The sequence below is a fragment of the Gouania willdenowi genome, chromosome 3 (genome assembly GCF_900634775.1).
Source record: "Gouania willdenowi chromosome 3, fGouWil2.1, whole genome shotgun sequence".
Lineage (NCBI taxonomy): Eukaryota > Metazoa > Chordata > Actinopteri > Blenniiformes > Gobiesocidae > Gouania > Gouania willdenowi.
The window spans coordinates 22790934-22808005 of record NC_041046.1 but is presented as its reverse complement, the minus strand read 5'-3'; the positions used below and the strand labels follow the sequence as shown (position 1 = coordinate 22808005).

The window sequence follows — 17072 nt, the reverse complement described above, 5'->3', positions numbered from 1 at the left end:
ATGTGATTATCAAAGGCATGAGTTTACTAGGGGGTTCATTTAAATGGTAAACAGATCAGCACCACGGTCAGATGTGATGTTTGATTTCCATGAGAAGGCGACGGAGCGCTGAGGAGAAGGATCAAACATGGTGACTCTCCAAGTGTCCCCTGGAGAGGTCAGCATAAATGACAGAGGCAGCACCATGGATAACACCAATTACAAGGACATGTGTTATTATCACAGTGATGCTGCATGAGATTGCACAGGCAGTCCACTGATGATTATCCTGTAACCGTCTAGACTTCATGCACAGGTTCTGCAACTAAACAAAAAAAAAAAAAAAAAATGAACACATGCCGTTAGTGGGATCCAAAAATTAAATACTACATTTAGAGAACACCTCTGATTATACAGACAGCACACCACATGTAAGAGTAAGCATCTCCCGCATCAACGAGATAAGTTCTTTTTAGTTAAAGCGCAGCATGTTTCTGCAGTCTTAGAGTTGCCTGAATCATATACTTAAAAAACACATTAGTGGATGTGAAAGATGTATTAGACTTTTGATTTGGAGTATTGGTGAAAAAGTAGATCCAGAAATCTTTTTTTTTTTTTTTGGCAGTGATTTTTGAAGGTGGGTATTACAAATTACTGGCCACGTTTACATGGGAGCTTTAATTCAGAATAAAAGTGAAATCCTCTTTAATCTGACCTTGTAAACACTTAATTCCAAATGCAAATGTAATTCCGAATTAGACTTAAATCCGAATTAGGTGACCTTCTAATTACAAGCATGCTTCCTCAACCGTTACGCTATCATAGTGTATTTGATCTGTTTGCTACCATGATAGGAAATAACTTTCCCTTAACACCGTCCTCTCTAATCCAAAACACTGCAAATTTCACCAGTAAAACCTCGTCTCATGAAAGTCATAGACCTACATGAGATTGAGCTCTCAGTTTATTGACAAAGTACAGCAGAGACCTAACCATAAAATGCTCCACTTTCATTACAGATCAGTCAACTGAAGTTGCTTTTTATGATTAAAATAAAACATTCATTTTCACAGAAACAGTTTGATGACAATATGTGAATATATAGCGTACTCAGATAGAGGAAGCCAAATTGAGCAAATTCACAAAGCAGAATCATCAAAAAAGCACCATCACATAATTAACTCTTTATCTCATTCATGACCATTTTGTCATTTTGTAGTTTCAGCAAGATTGATTTTGTCTTCTTTTTGAATAGTATGTTAAGTTGAGGTGTCGTTTATTCGGATAAGGTTTTTCAGGATTTTTTTTATCTCCCAACATGTTGCGACAGTCATCTGCCAGCCTTCATCAGTGGAGTTCTGTTGATCATATCTCCCACATGTTGAGAGATAAAACATTTTCTGAAAAACCGTGTCTGAATAAACAAAACCTTAACTTAACATACTGTTCAAAATCAATCTCGCTGGAACTATTACATTAAAGTCAAGTGAAACTTCAGAGGAACCATCAAAGGCGATCAGAAGAACTCCTCTGACGAAGACTGGCAGTTGACAGTCGAAACATGTCGGGAGAATATAAATTCCTGAAACACCTTGTCTGAATAAACAAAACCTCAACTTAAAGCTGATATCCGGAGTTTCTGAGAAGCTCCACTTCCTCACCCTGCCTCTGCCAATCTACCAGAAGCCACGCCTCTACTTTTCTGCACTGCATTGCAGAACATAACAAGGTTGCATCGGGTCGCATTGCTATAAGTCTATAGGTCAGGAAAGAGCCAAAATCATATTTACTTGTTTGCTGTTGTGACGCACGGCCTTGTTTCCGTGCACAGTTCTGCATTCACTTTGATTGACAGTCTCAAAAACAGGAAGTCGAAGCCTATTGGCTGGGCGCAGTCAGCGAGCGTTTCCATTTGTATAGCGGTCTATATTTTTCCATTTCAAAAGAATGATACATAAACAAAGATTTCTCAGAAACTCCAGATATCAGCTTTAACATACAATTTCCATTTGTTTTCACTAACAACGTTAACGACTCTTCTTTAAGACTGGGACAGTCTGGGATATTCTACCGTAAAGTTTACTGGACTCACACAGACTCATTGGATTAGCAGGGCACCAGTGGCCACTCTGTGTCTGTGTCTATCAGGTGGTCCAGGAATGTGAACTGCTGACCCTCTGGTCCTAAAGTCACTTCTATGAACATTTGGCTCCAGTCTTTCATAAATGTTTGCAGTGTCGTACTCCGTTGTTTGCATAACTATGAATACTCCCTGGTAAAGAGTCCTGCGACTTTAAATGTGTCCGCTTAAATAAATAATCCTAACTCAACAACAAGCACGACGTGTATAGATCTTTCATAAAAAAAACAAAAAACGACTGACCATCTGAGCTAACTTTCCTGTAGTGGATGAGTCACCATCCCCAAATTGTTAGAATACACACTTTCTCTCTCACACAAATGCTTCTCAGTGAGAGTGACACATTTATCTGAAGAGGAAAGGAGGAGGGAGAACCCAGTGAGATACGCTGCCTAAAAACAGACAGCAGGCAGGTAGTCGTAGATAAATCTGTGACTGACTGACTGACAATTTGTTGGACCCAATGAGCCAGACCAGCATGAGCCACATATTGTAAATCAGTTTGTCAATACATGAAGCCAGTTTGATGATGGAAATAAACATTTATAACCACCTCTGAGTGGTTATTTGTCTTTTTTTGTCATTGTTTATACCGAGTCTTTGACCAAGTAACAATAATATCAAGGAAAAAGAGGCCTTTTTCAACCATATTCAGTATCTTGTTTGTGTGTGTGTGAGTGTGTGTGTGTGAGTGCGTGTGCCCAGCAACTCTTTTCCCAGAACAATGATAGGTGTCACTTCAGTGGGGGCTTTAACACTTTGAGCTGGTGTAAAGGAAAGGCACGGTGGAGAAGGGACGTGTGAAGTCTGGGGTTCACACTTCATTGATATAGGAGATGATCCCACAACTAACCCCCTCAAACTCTCACACTCTCTCTCTCACACACACACACACACACAAAGATTGATAATGTTTGATAACACGTACTACAGCTGAGGGCACAGCCTCTTCCAGTGGCCATGATTAAATGATGTTTTTTTAATTCAGAATTGATTATTCTAAATAAAATTATTTGGAATGAAAGTGTTCTGCTTTCTGATTACATGGAAATAGTAATTCCGAATTGAGGTTCACATGGAAAACACGTTTATTCAGCTTTATTCAATTCTGATTTAGGTCTGGGGGTTGGGAAAGGTTCTGATTGGACGGGGTGAACGTGATGTATCATGTCTATTGGGAAAAACACACAACAAACCCTTTCTTTTTGGCTACAACATAGAAGATCACGTAATAAGCAGCAGCTTGACAATAACACACCAAACTTTCAGACAACCTGTGGGTCATTAGTGAAGCTCTGTGTCCTGGTTCAAGGTGTCATGTTCCCCGATGAAGCCTGTTTGGTTTGTGTGTGTGTGTGCGTAATAAGTCCATGTGAATGTCCACATGACATGTTTATGGTTCTGTCTATCCACTCTTTTCATTATATCCATGTCTTCTAAGGCTCTTATTAAATGAATAGTCTCGTCTTGAGTCCGGGTGACCATCCTGGATTATGTCGTCAACCGTGGGTCATCACAACAGAACGAGGATGCGCAGAACGAATTTAAAGGGAAATTAAATGTTTACATGACTCAGGAAATATTCCATTTGGAATTTAAATGAGAATAAACCAGGCACTTAATTCAAACTTAAGTTTAATTTGGAATAGCAATTTTCATTCAGAATTGGGTGTTTACAAGGTCAGATTAAAGAGGATTTCATTTGTCATAAAATTCTCCGTGCAGTGGAGTTTTCACACTGTGTCATCCAAATTATGTGAAGGTGTAAATACTTGACCTCATTTTTACTACCAAAGCAAAGACACATTTGTAACTGAATCAGTGCAGCATGAGATGAAGCTGCTGTTGCCTTGAATTCACAATTACGCGTTTTTAGCAGCTTTTTGAATCATGTCAAACTTTAAAACACGATCATTTGATGATGACAGACGATAAGTCGGACTGGTTTTCTACTTCCCAGCGTATTCACCCACGAAAGCGAACACGAGCTGCCATTAGACAGTCTTTTAACAGGCTAGTTTTACCCAACTGTAGATGCGTTGTTGTAACGGTAATCCTGCAAATCAAGGTTTAAAGACGAGATTTAGTGAAGACTTGCCCATTATGACTAAGGTTCGCATTTGCACTAACAACTTGCTCACATCTTCCATGACACCCATGACCAGTGTTGTTACCGCCCCAACGTCACTATTGACAGTAACTAGTACTGTAACGCAATATTTTTCTAAAGAAATAACGCAGTTACCCTTGCAATATGGTGCGTTTGTCCGTTACTTTGCTAGCTGCAGTGTACTTCCTGTTTACAGTGGCGCTACATATTTTTGCGGGATGCCGTGCCAAACACGGTAAAACAGTAGAAGAAGAAGCATTGTCAGCGTGTCTCTGTTTACATCACCTGCGGCAATCATGGCGAGTCAAGGACGAGCTTCTCAGAGAGGAAATACGTGCATTATTTTTGTCTCCAAAAGATGCATCCGTGAAGCTAAGCTAACACTGCGACTGGATTTTAACAGACTGTGACTGTTATCCAGGTACAGGTCAGCCAAACTATTGCACGGTATGTTGTTGTAAATAATGCAGCCTGTCGCTACTGCTGAGTCACTGCTAACAGCAGCTCATTAGCCTGATATGTTTAGCATTGTGTAGCTGAGAAAAATGCTGTGAATTAGTTTTTCCACATTCATTTTCATAAGCATTTTCAACAGCAGAATGTGCACCTGGAATATGCACAGCTTACTTTACATTACTGTGCTAAGGCTGAAATGTGCTATGTTTTAATTTTGGAGCAGCTGTTTTGTGCGTTATATGCACATCATTTATGGTTGTTTTATAGCAGTTGATCAACAGTGGATTATTATATTATTACAGCACTAATATGAAGTTGTATGGACACAAATGACCCAAAATAAGTAATACATCCTTTAATTCTAAGTAACTCAAAAGTTTTCCAGTAACGCATTACTTTTTGGTTAAGTAATCAAAATAGTAACTGAGTTTGTTTGTTTGTGAATGAAGTAACTAGTAACGGTAACTAGTTACTTTTTTCAGTAACTAGCACAACACTGCCCATGACAAAAAAAAATAAAAATTTTCTTGACTATCAAAATGTAGCTTTAAAAGGCTCCAACATTTGAACAATAGCCTGACTTGGTTTTCACACAAACTTACTTGACAACAGGCCATGACGATGATAAACATTAGCTAGATCAGCTATTAGCTGACTCTTAATGATTTCATCGATTATAACGACACAGAGCCTGGATAGCTCAGTCGGTAGAGCATCAGACTTTTAATCTGAGGGTCCAGGGTTCAAGTCCCTGTTCAGGCGTAGGTTTTTAAATCTGACTTCATTATGATTGAACATAAAACCTATTACATTCAGCAAGATTTTAAAATAAACCTGACTTGGATGATTGACTGATTTCAAACTTCAATGATCCTTTAATTCATCAACACCCATTGTTGGATTATTCAGTCACTGATAGCAAACAAACCTTATGAAGCGTGCACATTGCTGGTCATGTTGTTACTGCTATTCAGATAATTTTCTCCCAACATGTCTTACTTTAGTACATAATTGTCTTTCTCCTTGTTCCAACATGTTCTCATTCAGATTATTCAAGATACAATTATTTCCATGGCTTTGGTTTGATTAAACTTAATGAACTAGTGACTTCATGTATAACAAAGACTGAACTCTGAGAGTGTGTGTGTGTTTGTCAGGCCTGTGCTAAAGGGAAGTGTCTGTACTTATCAAAGAACAGGATGAGGTAGCATGTACCTGCTGAAGACCCACTACCTTTTTACTGAGCTGTTAGCCTGCATCTCAGACAGTGCACTGTGTGTGTGTGTGTGTGTGTGTGTGTGTGTATGTGTGTGTGTGGCATATAAAAAAAAGCCTTACCTTACCACTTATTTTCTCCCATTCCACTGTGTCTATGTACACTCACTACATCTTTGTCATTTAATAACCGTTTAAATGTACCAGCTTTTAATTTAATTTAATTAAATTGCACGTTTTAAAGGTGCAGTAGGTAACGCTTATAAAAGTGACTTTTTGTCCTATTTGCTAAAACTGCCACTATGTAAAGACAGCATTACATGAAACTATTAATCTGGAAAAAAAAAAAACAGGCTCATTAATTACTGCCTACTGCAAATTGCAAGAATCCACCGCAACAAAGCAAAAAGAACTAATCAGAGCCAGGATTGTGTTTGATGGACTGTCTGACAGCTGTCGATCACAGCTCCCGCCCCCTTCCTCCTCAGCTAGCTCATGCTCAGTCAAGCTCACATCTCCGAGAGTAGCATTAGGATCTTAGAGAAAGCAATGGCGGAGCAACAACCATCAGCGAGTAAAAAACTGCCGATACCTCAGTTAGCATCAACAGCTTACACGGCAAAGATGACGAGTAAAAAGAGAAAGCAAGAAGAAAAAAAAAGCTAAAAAGAAAGACAGCGCCCGAGACAAGTCGAGAGTCAACATCTGATTGGCTTCTCAGGGGTGGAGGGAACTCCGTGATCTAGAAAGACTCAAAGCTAATGCAGAGTTGGTGATTTTTCTGCTTGACATGTATTTACCCCTGCTTGATTTACATTATGCTTGATTTGTAATTGTTACACTAGTACTCCGTAGTGCATGTTATATTACTGTGATGTTGCAGTCTGGCTAATGCTAGCTTGTTTCTGATGCTAGTGCTAACATTAGCTTGCTTCCAAAACTAATGCTAACATTACCTTTTGGTGTTGTTTTATTAGAAAGTAGCCAGAGTGGCCATTTAGCAATATTCATGACAGTTCCGGTTATTAAAAAAAAACATCGAAGTAACTTATTGAAATCAGTGTGTGCTGGTTTTTTTCCAAATACATATTGCTGTAGGTTACTTTTCATGTCAACATGATTTATTTACGCTCGTTTCGCCAGCCTCCTCTGGGGGAGGGGCTTTGGAGGCAGGGCAGGAGAGCAGCAGAAAGGGAGGGGGAGGGATCTGAAAGTTGTACTTGTTCAAATTTAATGCTAAGTCCTGTCTCTCCTCCAAGTTACCTACTGAGGCTGTATTGGAATTAAGTTCACAGAGCTCTCAGCTGATGGAAGAATGATTGTCAAGAATTTAGTCTAAACTGGTCAGACTGAGTCTTTGACTCATAGATTGGTCCTTAACAATTAAGCCGTAAAACCCAGCCTCGTGTTTTGAACCCTGAACTGTCAAGTTTCCACACTGTGGTTCAATCTGCACAAACATACCTTTCCTTGCTACGATCAAAGCATTTCACTGCTTGCTTGCGCTGTGATTTACACAGAGAAAGATGTCATGAGGGGTTGAAATGTGAGTTAAAGGATTGCTTTTGACCTTTTTAGCTCCTCTGACTAATTCAAGGCATCTTTATAGCGTCTGTGGTTAAATGGCTGACTCTTATCTGGACCCAGGGTTGGGGTCAATTACATTTTTCAGGTACAATTACATTTTCAATTACCTATGTTCAATTGCGATTCAATTACAATTACAGTGAGCAGCATTTTTTCCAATTACAATTCAATTACAATAGTTTTTTATCTGAAGAAAGTCAATTACAATTACATTCTCAATAACTAAATTTCAATTACAATTATTTTTTATCCAAAGAAAGTCAATTACAATTACATTCTCAATTACTAAATTTCAATTACAATTAAAGCTGCAAGCAGCATTGAGCAGGTCCTCGCAACCACACGCATGTCGGTGTAAATGCTGAGACGTATCTGACCATTTTCAAGGATTATATCATAAACTTTCCTGCAATGTTCTGTGCAAATATAATGCTTATGATTTCCTTTTACCAATAGGTGGCGCCATGACTATGAATGACAGCTTGGTTGCACCATCATAACTAATTTTTTTGGCATACAAATGAAAGGTGCTATAATAATTAGCATCTACTTAGCTCTACAAACATAAGCGTAGCACATCATCCAAGTGATCAGGCTGCTCAGAGGAATATTTCAACCTATAAAGATTCAACATTATTATTGAGATTGCTTTATAACACAACCAAATAAACACGTATGTTTAAAATAAAAAATATGAATGTGTGAAGTACTTTAACAGTGCAGTGTTGGATGCAAGATGTATCTCTCTATAAAAGTAAGGAATCTCTGTGTGTGTTCCTCAATTATCTATTCGGATCAGGATCAGGACCTGAGAGTTTCAACATGGCTGCTGCTTGGTTCAGGGGTGTGCAACGTTGGATTTGTTTGGACTGCAATGAGACCGTTATTAAATTATTCAATAAATAAATGCTTTACAAATTCCGTTAAGAGTCCTACCTCTACAGTGATGATGTCATCAGTCCTACCATGATGTCATCAGTCCTACCTCTACAGGGATGATGGAGAGGTACTTACAATCAAATAGTGTGATGTATACATGTTTTACCTCATTGTGACGCATTTATTGAGTGATGTAACAGAAAATCAGGAGGAACTTATAGGCATGAAATTAAGGTCAGTAATTTCAATCGGGGCCAAAAATGTAGCTTTTGAAATGTGCATATTACAGAGTTTAAAATACGTGAAGGGACAATTGCAAAATGTGTATAAATAGAAATAAACAGTTGATATGTTAAAAGATATTTATTGAATAGATAAAATGAGTTTAAAAAAGATAAACAAAGAACAAGTGTAGAAATTAAGCAGTTTTAGTCGTCTGGGTCGCTGATAGGGTCTGTTCCTGGGTCGTCTTGTGGTGTTGGAGGTGCTTGATTTGTTTTTGTGTGGGTATAAAACAGATGTAAATCATTAGACAATAAGGTTACATTGTGTAGTCTTTGGGAATGTGTGTTTGTAGTAGTGTGGTACAAAGAAATAACAGGGAAAACCTCAGTGTACTGATGTAAAAGTTCTTTATGACATCATCACTCTCTTACAGAGATGATGAATTTTGTCATCAGTCCCAGCTGGGAACAAATACAATTTTCAAGAGGTCGCTATTGAGTCATTTTGCCATTTACATGTCCAATTCCCCCAAATCATCAAATTTTTTGCCAGTAACTTTTTGTAAGACATATAATAATAACAATAATAAAAACAAGGTACATGACAATAGGGTCCTACGCACCATTGTGCTCGGGCCCTAATAATAATAATAATACTAATAATAATAATATAAACGAGGTGCATTACGATAGGATCCTATGCACCGTTTTGCTCGGGCCCTAATCACAATTCATTATCAATTATGCAATAGAAAAATTAGGCAACAGCCGCTTAAATAATAGCTTGGTCATGACTGGTGTCCTGACTCTTTTTTTCACCTTATCATTTGGCTCTTTATTGCTATCAATTACATTTATATCATACAGAAATAAGGTAAAAAATGGTAAATGGACTTGATTTATATAGCGCCTTATCACCACTCTGAAGCAATCTCAAAGCGCTTTTACATATCAGCTCATTCACCCAATCACTCTCACATTCACACACCAGTGGGACAGAGCAGCCATGCAAGGCGCTAGTCGACCACTGGGAGCAACTTAGGGTTCAGTGTCTTGCCCAAGGACACTTCGACACATAGTCAGGTACTGGGATCGAACCCCCAACCTCTCGATCAGAAGACGACCTTCTACCACCTGAGCCACGGTCGCCCAGGTACTGCATCCCAACCAGGACCAAAAGCAACAAACCCAATTACAACAATAAAACAGCTGCATTACACAAAAAAAATTCAAAATAGCTCATGAAAACAACAATTATTGTATTGCCTTAATATCACAAAAAAATCTGATTGTTTTGTACATCAAATGCATTTTTTTTAATTTTCACTGTGTTAAGAGGTCTGTGTGTACAGTATAATCATCAGTATTTCCCTTCCTGAATATTTGTCACATTTTATTGTTTCAGATCATCAAGCTGATTTCAACATGTTCGCAACCCGTAAACAGGAAAAATGGTTGATTTTTATTTATTTTTTCAAAGAACTATCTAAATGTAATTTTATTTAATGTATGCAGTAAGTGCTGTGCCTCATAAGGATCTGGTTCTGTTGAGATGCACATACATGTCAAGCATTTACTTTCTAACTAAAAAAATTAACCGCTGTAAACTTTTATTTATCATCTATACTTACATATCTGCAGCCTATATTAGCTGAGTGTAGAATCAGTAAAATAAATACATAACTCATGGCTTTTTGTTGCAAATCATGCACACAAACATCTGAAAAGTAAAAAGATAATGATAAGATGCCTTTCTGGAAGATAAATAAGTGCTCGTTGTCCAAAACACTGACGTAAAAGTGAAAATGACATGAATCAGCAGGCATTTGTCATCTTCTGAAGGAGCTGCCAAGGTGGAGCAGATCAAAGAGCATTTCTGCTGCATTCGTCCCTCAGGAGGATGTGCTGCCCTGCATTGAGCTCTGGGATTTCCCTGTTATCCTGACCTCTGACTGTGAACCACCACATGCCTACCTCCTAGCCAGCCTGCCTGTTAACCTGAGCGTCATGCGTGTGACCCATCAGCACATCAGAGGAAGTCCCAACAAAAAGTCATCTGCAGAGGGTTAAACCATTACAAAAGAGACAGAGAGCGAGTGAGGAAGCGAGCGAGAGAGCTATCCGAATGAGAGAGGAAGAAAGAGAAGCGCCGAGCTAGTGTCATAATTCATGGATTAGCACAAGAATACCACTGAGGCGAGGAAGAGGAATGATAGTTTCCAGCAGCAGGAGAGACAGAGGGGGAATCCACACAGAAAACTTAAAGCTGATATCCGGAGTTTCTGAGAAATCTATGTTTATGTATGAATCTTTTGAAATGCGAAAAAAATACCTAACTAGTGTTTTACTATGGTCTACTGCCGGTGGTCAATCATATACATTAATGTATATAAGTCCCTCCTTCGTCCTATAGACCCCTATACAAATGGAAACGATTGCCAAGTGGGCACAGCCAATAGGCTTTGACTTCCTGTTTTTGAGCTGTCAATCAAAGTGAATGCGGAACTGTTCATGGAAACAAGGCCGCGCGTCACAACAGCAAACAGGTAAATATGATTTTGGCTCTTACCTGACCCATAGACCTATATCAATGTGACCCGATGCAACCTTATGTTCCGCGATGCACGTGCAGAAAATAAGAGGCGTGGCTTCTGGTAGATTGGGAGAGGCAGTGGAGCTGTTTAGGGCGGGACATCAAGACGTCCTATCAGAAACTCCGGATAGCAGCTTTAAGATATGCTGCTTAAACACAGACTCAAAGCACATTATATAAACATTCAAAAATGAATGACTGGACAGTGGTAATGCTTAAGGAAGTGGGCTTTAAAGGTCCCATGTCATGCTATTTTTCACTCATCTCCATTTGTTCGAAGAACCCCAAAAACATAATATTTTAGGTTTTTATTTCCCAAACTTACCTGTTTTCCAGAGCTTCTGAAAAGTCACTTTCTGAGCAACTCTACACAAACAGGCTGATTTGTGGCCAACTTATGCATATTCATGAGTGGGCGTGTCGATAGATGGGACACTGGACTTCCTCCTCCCTGCACGGTGATGTAGGGCCAGAGGACGGCCCGCCCTCCTCCCACCCACTCTGTAGCTGAGCTCATGCTGCTTTGTCAACAGGAGACAGAGTGTGGGGGCGGGGCGTTCACTGGTACATACATAGACTGTAGAAAATACATACATAGCACTGCGCAAAGGACGCTGAAATGCTCACCTTCATGGACGTGTCTGTTTACATGTCAATCACGGCAGCGAGCTTCCTGGAGGCGTGGCTTCTCCAGCTTAGTGCTGCGTCAAATTCGTCATCAAAGTGGGAACGCATTATCAAATTTTTACTTGTATTTGAGTATTTCATGTGTGACTTACTTGTACTTGTGCTTGAGTACAATTTCAATCAAGTGACAGTACTTCTACTTGAGTAGGATATATCAGTACTCTTTACACCTCTGGGTATTAACAGTTACCTTTTTTAAATGAACAATGAGCAGACTACTCAAAGCAGATCACCCAGACTGAACAGACCAACTCTTTGGGAAGTACTGTAATATTTTAACAGGTAATAAATAAACATTTGGATTTCTCAGGTCAAGAAAATGAAGATTATAGATCTCATTATTCCATTCTGCTCAGAGTTACAGAGGAATTATAAAGGTTCAGGTTCAGTCGTCACACTCACACTGGTGATCCATGCCAGGCATAGGCACATCATTTGGCTAGAGTGAGCGTAAATGTGCCGTGACTGAGCACAGCCCGGTTGGTGCACTTGGTCACTCACGCATAATAACATAAGCAATGCTAATCCCACTGACCGCTGAAAAAACAATAAAACAAACAAACAACAGAGGCTTTTTTCCATTAATAAAAATAAACATAAAGTAGCAACAGATGAGGCAGTAAGTTGTGTAAGCACATAGTGGTACACACACAGTTTTATAGTCTTTTAGAAAGAAAAAAAGAAACAAATCCATTCAATGTGCTTTAATGCAACAATGACACACTTTCCTCTTTTCACCATGGAAAAATATTGTTTGCAACATTTTTACTTTTAGCTAAGTCTAAATACTATTACGGTATTTATCAAAAAATAAAGAGTAGCACATGTAAGACTGGCCCAAGTGTCACAAGCTGTATTTATCCATTTATGTTAAAGATGCTGTATACTGTATATAGAGATAAGATTGATGGTGGATGTGAAGGTTAAGAAGTATTAGAGTCAATCGAAAATAAAGATGTGCAGTTTCCATCAAATTTGTCCCAAATGTGCTGCATTCCTCCATAGCTCACGTACATACTGTGTCTTCAACGCAGGGACACAAAATAGGTCGACAACTGTTTATTATGGCCAGTTATTCTGTGTTTGCCAAGTGTTTTATGTGATTTGATTGATGAAATCATGCATAAAGATCTCCTTTTTCCTCATGCCTCAGTTTGTTGAATTCAGTTTATAGCAATATTATATAATATGTATATAATGGTATAAAATTAAGGATGCACAGAAATTTGAGGCAGAAGCCAAAAAAATATAAACGTTTGGCCGAATACTGAATACCAAATATCGAATGCGGTTTTTTCACTGTTTTTTTTTTTAAAATAGTGCATAAATAGCCTAGAATACATTTTTAGATATGTTTTTTTAAGAAAGTAAATGTCTATTGAATATTGTGACATTTTTTTAATATTCCAGTAGCCTTTGCTTTCCAAAAAAGCACAACAAAGTTTTTCATTTATATTAGGCCTTCAAATAAAACAAAACATGCATTCCAAAAAAAAGCGTAAGTGCATTAAAGGGGAGGTATGATGAAAAAAATCACTTTATAATGGTTTTGCTACAGTGATATACATCCCTTTAGCCTCATTCAGAGGGACAAAGTGTAAAAAGTTGTTTCCTCCCTCCCTTGTTATTCTACATTTTGTAAAAAGTCAGCTTTAAACAGGACAGATGGATTTTGCTCACGTTGGCAGTTGACGTCACCTAACACGCCTCCAAGAATGTGAGCTCCTCCCTCTCCAACTATCTAACAGCTAAAACAAACACTGCTGTTTAATATAAAATATATATCATACTTTATTGCCATATATGTAAATACAAACTGCACTACTTTTTCTGCTGCCAATCGTGTTGGGAGTCACTGCTTGGAGCCACAGACCCATTGTTCACACACATCAGCTGTTAGCACTCCGTGCTAATGCTACACCAGTCTATGCAGCGAGACCCGGTGTAGTGCAAGGAGGAAATGATGAGGAAGTTTATGGATTTGTGGCTCACAGCGCTAACAACGAACTCAGTTGTGGAAATGGACTGTTTCCAACTTTTACGCAGTGACGGAGAGCGGTAAGGAGAGAGTCTGGTTGTGTTTGTGTGTGGAAAGGAGGAGCTGCTGCTCCTGCAGCAACACGCAAACAGTTTTCCGACTCAAAATCACTGCACGTTGTTTGATTGCTTAATTGCGTCACGCGCTACTATTCGGCTTTGCTTTTAACTCACTAAACCGAATGCCGAATATGGCTTTTTTTTGCAATATTCGGCCGAATATATATTCGGTGGTCGAATATTCAGGGCACCCCCATATAAAATATAATAATAATTAATATATAGATAAAAAATATTATTAATTTAAATATTGTCACACTATATTTTATATTCAAAATTTAAATGATGAAATTTGTGTCGTAAATATTAAATTGTGCATTGTTAGTAATATTACGTACATGCATGTACAGTATGTATGTGTATATACTGTATGTATATATGTATGTAAATGTGTGAATGTATATGTATATATGCTTGATGTGTGTAAACTGTATATATATTGAATGTGTATTGAAAAAAAAGTAACATTAGTTTCCTAATAATTACCTATATATATATATAAAATCAAGAGAGCCAAGTTCAGTTTTTTAGGTGTGGATAAGCTTTTGCTTCAACCTCCAGCCTTTTGGCTGATTATTTAGATAATGGTTGTTTGTTCTGTATTTTGTTTTTCTGAAGACTGCCGAAATAAAATTGAAATTAAAATTCAAGTCATGGAAGAACCCTGATCATCTTACATACTGCAGGTAGGCCATAGTTAACCTTTCTTAAGGAAACACACATTGACCATCGAATAAACACCAGACAGACTCAGAGAAGTTACACACATTGACTTAAACGCACAGATTTGAGTAATTTCCCATCACTGGATGCATTTTTTTTTTCTGATGTTGATCAGTGAGAAGAGACTCAGAGGCTCCATTGTGTTCAGTACGAGGACGAATCAGGAAACAATTGACTCTAGTCCTGTGGGATCAGCAGTGCGTGGCATTAATCATCGTAGTGACAACAACCAATCAGCATTAGCATTAATACTAACACAGTATTACTGATGGAAAATGTAATAGCGGCTATGCTATGTCTGTACTTACAAGATAGTGGAGACAGCGGTGAGAGACCAACAAATGGGGAAAGAATTTATGGGGTTGACATAAAACCAAGATAATAATGTGGCCTCGAAAGACACCACAACATGGAATGAGCTCCAGTCTGCCAAACAACAGGGACTCTCCTCTTACCAGTACTCCACTGGTGCTTTTCACCGTCTTTGAATTTAACGGTAACTGGTTTGTGCCTAAAACGAGACAATTAAACCGAAGTGCATTTAAATATTAATCTCCGGTTGCCACATCAATAGGGCCTCTAATTTCCATGATCACAGAAACAATGGTCACGTTTTTTATTACTATTATTAAAAAACAACAAAACTCTTCCTTCTAGCTATACTGTATTGAGAACACAGGATCCACTTAAATATTTGGGATAAATCTTATTAAAGAAATAGTTTGCAATGTTTCAGCAATAACATTTTGGCAGTGGCTATCCGTACGGTTGCCGTATCAATTTACCAACATTCTATCCTTTCGCAGTGCCCCTATTTGGCCAGTTTAGGTCACGTGATAGGTCAGTCATTGGTCAGTTTAGGTCCCGTGACTAAGACTAAACCTTACCTGAAACCTAACCCTAAAAATTGTTGTGATAGTGGGTTATAACCTAACCCTAACACCATAACACCAGGGGTTGTCCGTACGGCAACTGTACAAATAGACACTTTGAAACATTTTAGCAATAATATTGCAAAGTTGTGGCTGATATAATTATTACATATAACAACACAATTTTGTGCAATTTCGTTTGTGTTTTTTGTGTTTACCCCAAAGAGAATTAGTTATTTTTGATGCGATGACAATGTGCCAAGAAATGTACCGACACCTACACTGGGTCTGTTTTCCCAAAGTTTGTTATATTCCCAGAGGAAAACATGTCTGAGTAGTAATTGTACGTTATTATGTATGGTAATGGTGACAGAGGCAGGCTCTTTCAAAAAAAAAAAAACCCACAATTGTTAAACGTTTTGTGACAAATGTTTATGTGAATAACCAAGCTGATCCATTTCCAAGTTGATAGTATGTTAAAAACCCAAGTGGTTAAAACTACTGCACCACATGACTTCCAATTAAAAATGCAAGGAATCAGAATATATTATAGAGTACAACATGTGAAAACACACCATATGATGAATACTTGTGCTGTTGTTAAAAATAAAACCGTATGCAATTGGCAGCATTTGAGGTTACTGGGGACTGTGGGGCCCTTTGTATCCACAGTGTGCACATATAGCAGGTTATCAACCTTCAACCTGGGAGGCAACATTACCCTGCAACAGAATGCTGCTGCTTCCCTTGTTCAGCTTTGGCACTGACTGGAGTATTTATACTACACAATATCTGAACCCTGTGGTGTCAACAACTGTGGTTCATCCAGTTCAAAGCACTGTGTGCGATCCTGTGTTCATTTCACTGCCTTAGGGGTGTTGGCCTTTTCCTACCGTTGCTTTATTGTTGACTGTTGCTAACAAACTTTTAACACTTTAAATGTCTTAACGTGTTACTACTTTTCCCACCACTTTCTGACAAATACACAGAACCCTGGAAAAAGCCTGGCACAGTTATGTTCCACTACTTTACCTCGACAATAAAGCTGAAGGTAGTGAAAGTCATTTGGATAAAGCTGCAATACAGTTACAGTTAGTGGTGGGCGCATTGTTTAAAATATGTAGATCATATTGAGACCAAAAAGATTGTAATGTGGAGCCTTTAGTTTTTTAAAACAAACACTGAATATAATTTGGCTCAGGCCTGATTGAATATACTGTACATACCCTTTTGCATTAAAGGTGAAAGAAATACTCAATATATTATTTCACTTTGCTGATTGAAGCTTCTCATCTGTTGCTCAAAGAAGATTTTATTTGAATCTAGTTACTGTTCTAGTGTTTCTCACCAAAAAAGATTGATCTGATTTTGTAGTCACCAATAAATTTTGCCCAGTTGCCAAGTTCACTTTACTCACACAAAAAGAGCAAACACGTTGCCTTAAAAAAAAAAACAAAAAAAAAAAAACAAATTTATGTTGATTTAGGTTAATTATATTTGATTAACTTTT

General features: G+C 38.2%; 1 non-coding gene across 1 annotated transcript; it reads left to right on the top strand.

Moving 5' to 3' along the window:
• Positions 1 to 5374: 5374 nt before the first annotated feature.
• trnak-uuu (transfer RNA lysine (anticodon UUU)) lies at positions 5375 to 5447 on the top strand. Its single transcript has one exon. It is a non-coding gene; the product is annotated as a tRNA-Lys (tRNA).
• The last annotated feature ends 11625 nt before the right edge of the window (positions 5448 to 17072 follow it).